The following is a 5907-nucleotide window of genomic DNA, read 5'->3' on the forward strand; positions in this document are numbered from 1 at the left end:
CACAGAGTGGGCACTTAGTAACACTGTCAATCAAACCTGTTGCTAACACTAGTGAGCAACCTCGGGGAAAGAAGGCGACTGATTTGTCTGTTATTAATGTTCAGATCTTGATTTACGGACACAATAGCCTAATACACCAGGATCATGCTGAGTGGATTAATATGAACATTTTAAGACTGAAATGACGAGGCTCACAGCAGCAGTTACAGAGAGAGTGGCGACAGTTCTTCAATGTAAAGTGAGTTGATGGAGCAGGAAGCGCGCTCATGATCACTTCCTATTTAGACTAGCAGGTTAGCTATGTCCATTTATATACAATCTATGTCAAAGCACTTTATATCAAGGAACAACTCACCCATTCACACAGATTCATACACTGCTCAAGGACACAACAACAGCATTCATCTATTCATAATAAGAAGCAAAAATAAGAATAATTGAGAATGAGAATAACTGATTAATGATAATACACAGAATAGCTTTGGATCTTTGAGTTTGGAATAGTAGTAGATGCCAAAACATTACACCCCTGAATACCAGTACACTCCAAAAGTCTGATTTCATTAAAAGAATATATATTACTGTGTTTTGTATGTAAATCTCACTTTTTATAACTCTCTGTAATGTTTACATCAACTAGCAGGCTAACTGCTCACTTCCTGGCAAGAAAACTCTGTACAATTAGATCCAGACAGTACGCAGTTGACTCACTTTGACCTAAAGAGCCGCTTATGCAATATATTGTACTGAGGCGAGACAAGTTATGCTCAAACAAAAAAAAAAAAAAATCGTATACAAGCCCTGTAATGATATAATGACGTCATTTATTTAAAGAGCCCAATCTTTTTAAACTCTCCAGAACACCTGTCATCAGCCTTATGCCTGGCAGGTGCATTAATGGGGCCCCGTATTTATTATAACTGCTCCTGCTATATATTACCATGTTTTGTATGTAAATCTCACTTTTTATAACTCATGTGGCATCAGTGAAAAAGTGGGCCATCCTCTAAATAAGTGGAACGAGGGACAACCACAAGAGCGACAGGTGGGCTCTCATACAGCAGACAGATGCACCTCTCCTTATAGCGTTCAGGAACAGTTTTATGACTTTTGTATTTCAGAATCTATATTTCTACATTTGGAGCTTATGTTTTATACCTCACAATGTTCAGGTGCTTATGAGGGATTTTCATGGTATTAATAGTGTGAATCTGTCAGTTTATCATGTACTGCTAAGTAGGTAGGTGTGCGTTGAGCACATACAATGTAATTTTGCATTAAATTAATTAAAATGAAGTCATTTATCATCTATTAAAATAATTAGTTATTACCTAGCTAACCTGTGATTATGTCAGTGAATAGTTCATTTATTTTTGTCACTTTAGCCTATGGAGACAAGCTGTTACCATGGGAACAACTAATAGAATTTATGCAATTAAATATATTGTTTGATTGTACATGTGCATATGGTTTTGTGTGGAAAGGGCACTGAACATGTATTCATTAAATGTCAGACTTATTCTGTGCATGTGGAAAATACTGCTCTCCATTTGAAGCTTTGTGTCATATTTATTAACATAATCATTACATATATTAACCTTTAAGTATTCAAATCACAAAGACCAGTAACAACATGTTGTTTTTACACAAGTTTTTATTTAAATGTAATTTTATTTATTAGAAAAGTTATAGTGCACTGTAGCCGCTCTGTTTGAGTTGACCACGATTAACTAATGCATTAACTCCAAGTGTTACTGTTTAACTTATTATCGCCTACATACAGAGCAGATTACATTAAGATAATACTTTGTCTTTTGCAATGTCTGAGTAGAACACCAACTGTGACAAAACGCTTTGATGTGTTTGGTCCCGATGTGAAGAATCAGTTTTTGGACAACAGGAATCACCAAGGGACACAAAGAGACTGATACAAACTCAAGTTCATAAAGAAGTGACGGTAACATGAAAAATATGCAAAAAAGTGGTAGCCCAAGTCTGTAAGCTGTATTTGATAAATCTATAAATACCTTTGCAACATTCCCTGGTGGGTTGATGCTAACTAGAGGCACTGCTCTGCCCGAAGCTCTGTTACTCAAGTTAGACTTTAATACGAGATCTGTTTTAACGCAGTCTGACCAGAAAGAACTGACTTAGCTGGAGCTACAACAGGAGAGCTGATGTGTGCTGTTATTAGAAAAGTTATAGTGCACTGTAGCCGCTCTGTTTGAGTTGACCACGATTAACTAATGCATTAACTCCAAGTGTTACTGTTTAACTTATTATCGCCTACATACAGAGCATGTAGTGTCCAACCCTGTGGAATCCAAACATCCAGCCACTGTTTTATATTTTCTATACCAATAAAACCATAACCCACTGTTAAGATAATACTTTGTCTTTTGCAATGTCTGAGTAGAACACCAACTGTGACAAAACGCTTTGATGTGTTTGGTCCCGATGTGAAGAATCAGTTTTTGGACAACAGGAATCACCAAGGGACACAAAGAGACTGATACAAACTCAAGTTCATAAAGAAGTGACGGTAACATGAAAAATATGCAAAAAAGTGGTAGCCCAAGTCTGTAAGCTGTATTTGATAAATCTATAAATACCTTTGCAACATTCCCTGGTGGGTTGATGCTAACTAGAGGCACTGCTCTGCCCGAAGCTCTGTTACTCAAGTTAGACTTTAATACGAGATCTGTTTTAACGCAGTCTGACCAGAAAGAACTGACTTAGCTGGAGCTACAACAGGAGAGCTGATGTGTGCTGTTGAACAAGCCCCTCTCAGATACCATTATAGTCACAAGCTAGCTAGCATTAGCCAACCATTTTTCAGTTAGGTACTCTTGCAATTTTTGTTGAAAATCAAACGCCTAAACAACACTTATATTGATCACAGGCTCCTGAAAATGTGTTTATATCCATTTTGCATTTTCCCTTGTGTTTTCAAACCAACTTACACATTGTGTCACCATGGCAACTGCTAACCATTCCGCCATAGACATCCGTGCAGACCCCCAGCTTGATCTCTTTGCAACGTACCAATAGCGGCTGCATTAGGTGAAATTACATAAGAGAGCACTTCACAGCTCCAGGTGCTGTTTTGTCCCCAATGTATTTCACAGTTTGAATTGCATCCATCACCTGCTCCCCCAAAGAGAACACAGAGATCATGTTAGACATTATAGGAGTGACTCAGTGGTAGTTTTACCTAAGGGCTCAAATACTTCCACAGAGTATATATTCTTTCACACGATGTGGTTGTGTTATGTTAGTATTGTGTGGATGGGCGGTGGCAGCTATTAATAATATTTAGCTTGGCTGGAACCTTATCTACCACACCTTCACCTTTGATACCGTGTCCTCCTCTCCTCTCACGTTTAATGACTTACTTCCTATTTTGGTTTAACCTCATAAAAACAACAATAGCTAACATCTTGTGATCTCAGACAGATTATATTTTGCAGATGCATACAAGGTAAACTGATCAAAATGTAGGCCGATTCTGGGTTCTTGGGTTCTTGTTAATTGTTTTGAGGAACAAAATAGAATCCCAATCCCTAGTTCATCGTCAATTGTTAAAACGGCATGTAAAAATAATGATGCAAAAAGGCCTTATTCGAAGCCTCCTTATGTTTTAGCTGTAAGATTCTGTCCATTGCTCTGCCCACAAGCCTACATCACCCACGCTCCCACACGACAATTCTCCATAAATACACAAAAACATGATGCAAAATGTACACAGCAACTTGACAAACCTGATGTGATGTGCAGTAGTTTCATTAGCAGGATGCACACTGACTATGTTGTGATAGCTCTCCGACAGAGGGTGGACAAGTTGTGAATATCATTTTGAAAACAATAAAGCAGTAGCAGTTAATACCCCACAGAACAGACATGTAATACACCCTCTTTAAGACTGAAGTGTCAATGCACTTAACTAATAACAGATGCTCCTTACAGATAATAATGACTTGTTGTTATCATGTTCTTTTCATTTTTTTAGGTGCATTATGGAACTTCTCAGGTAGTTTTCTGTTACTTGATCTGGTGGCATCACCTACTTGTTTCTTGGAGACAAAGGAGTAAAATTTTGTACCAAACATTTCAAAGTAATAACATCTCCATTGAGACAAGGAACTATCAAATCCCCCCATAGACTGTAAATATAAATAGACATAGTTAACCACCATAGTCCAAATAGGAAGTAATCATGGGTGTGCTTCCGGCTCCATCTGCTCTGGCTCCAATTCACTTTACATTGAAAAACAGTCACCCCTCTCTCTGCTGTGACCAGGCTCATCATTTTGGTCTTAAAATGTTCATATTAACCTGCTCTACATGATCACTGTCCGTTACCCGTTACCTTCAACAGCCTCGCTCCAAATTGGTTCTTTGGTTGCTATGATATTCATGGTCGGAATTCTAAATGGCGCTCCAGCTCCAAATTGGCCCCTGTAACTGCTATCCTCAATGAGCTTCATTTGACTGGAGCCAAATGATATGGGTGACGTCACACTCACTTAGTCCATTTCTTTATACAATCTATGAACGCTCCACCAGAAAAGTTACATAGTGCAGCTTTAGAGAGTTGTTTTTTTTAAAAATATGTTTTAGCCCAAACGTCAAGAACAATATAGATTGACTTTGAATACACAATGCAATGCAGAAGACAACTGGTTTTCTTGTAATTAGAATGAACTCATTTAAAAAATCTGATGTTTACTCTGTATACATTGCCTCATGTAGTAACAGCTGGTCTGATACACTTTAATACAGAACAACTCTACTGGATTTTATTGTTTGATTACACACTGCAATGCTAAATATTTCAGTGAATCATTATGGGTAGAATGCTCACTGTGCCACTCACAACTGACAGATTTAGATTTAGATAAAAAAAAAAAAAAAAAACAACTCAAGGGTTTGTATGTCAATCAATCTTCCTGCATAGATTTCCCTACTGCCAGAACACGAGCCGTACTCACTACATATTTCATAGTAGTGCCTTGTCAATAATTCATGTTTATTCTGTTGGCAGTGCTGCGAGACTGGACCTACACTAGGGCCTATAGTTCATTCAACAGACAAATACCACCATAGAAATAAGCTCAAATACATACATTTTAACACCATGCTCAGACCAGTTGTTTTATTAAAGGTCCACAAAATAGACTCTTGAGAACTTTAAGCCTAGTTGTAAAGCTGTTACCTCATCAAAAACACCATACCTGGAGTTGTGCTTAGTTTCTGTTCATCTTCATGTCAAGAAGTGGTAGTGTTAAGTTAACAGCTACCTTTTTTACCTTTAGTTCAGTAGAGATTGTAAATTCCAGGACTGAAATTATCCAAATGATTGTAGTGAAGGTGTGTGGAGTTTAAAAACACAGTGTAGCACTTCCTGTATTACCACATGACATCACAAGGTGGAACGGTGTTTTCAGTTTGGGAGAAGAAATCAGCCTTAATATTCAGGGTTTATGTGTTAAATATGTGTGAATGAAACAAAACACAACTCCAGGTCTGTTTGTGCTTGTCTCCATAGAGATGTTATTTCATCATCTGGAATGTTCCACAGTATTGAATTAAATACCGATAGTGTTTTTATGGTAAATGGTCACATTTTTATATAGCGCTTTTCCACCTTCAAGTCACTCAGTGTGCTTTATATCAAGGAACCACTCACCCATTCCCACACACATTCATACACCTTTGTACGCAGACAGTGAGGGTGAGGTGAGTTAAGTGTCTTGCCCAAGGACACAACGACAGCATTCATCTGTGGGAGCTGAAATTGCACCGCTAATCTCTGGGCCAGTGGATCTGACTGCTCTACCAACGCTGTTTATGTTGAGAGCAGGATTCGAACCGCCAACCTTTGGTAAATGCTTTTATTCACTGCTT

Source organism: Periophthalmus magnuspinnatus, chromosome 14, assembly GCF_009829125.3.
Source record: "Periophthalmus magnuspinnatus isolate fPerMag1 chromosome 14, fPerMag1.2.pri, whole genome shotgun sequence".
Lineage (NCBI taxonomy): Eukaryota > Metazoa > Chordata > Actinopteri > Gobiiformes > Gobiidae > Periophthalmus > Periophthalmus magnuspinnatus.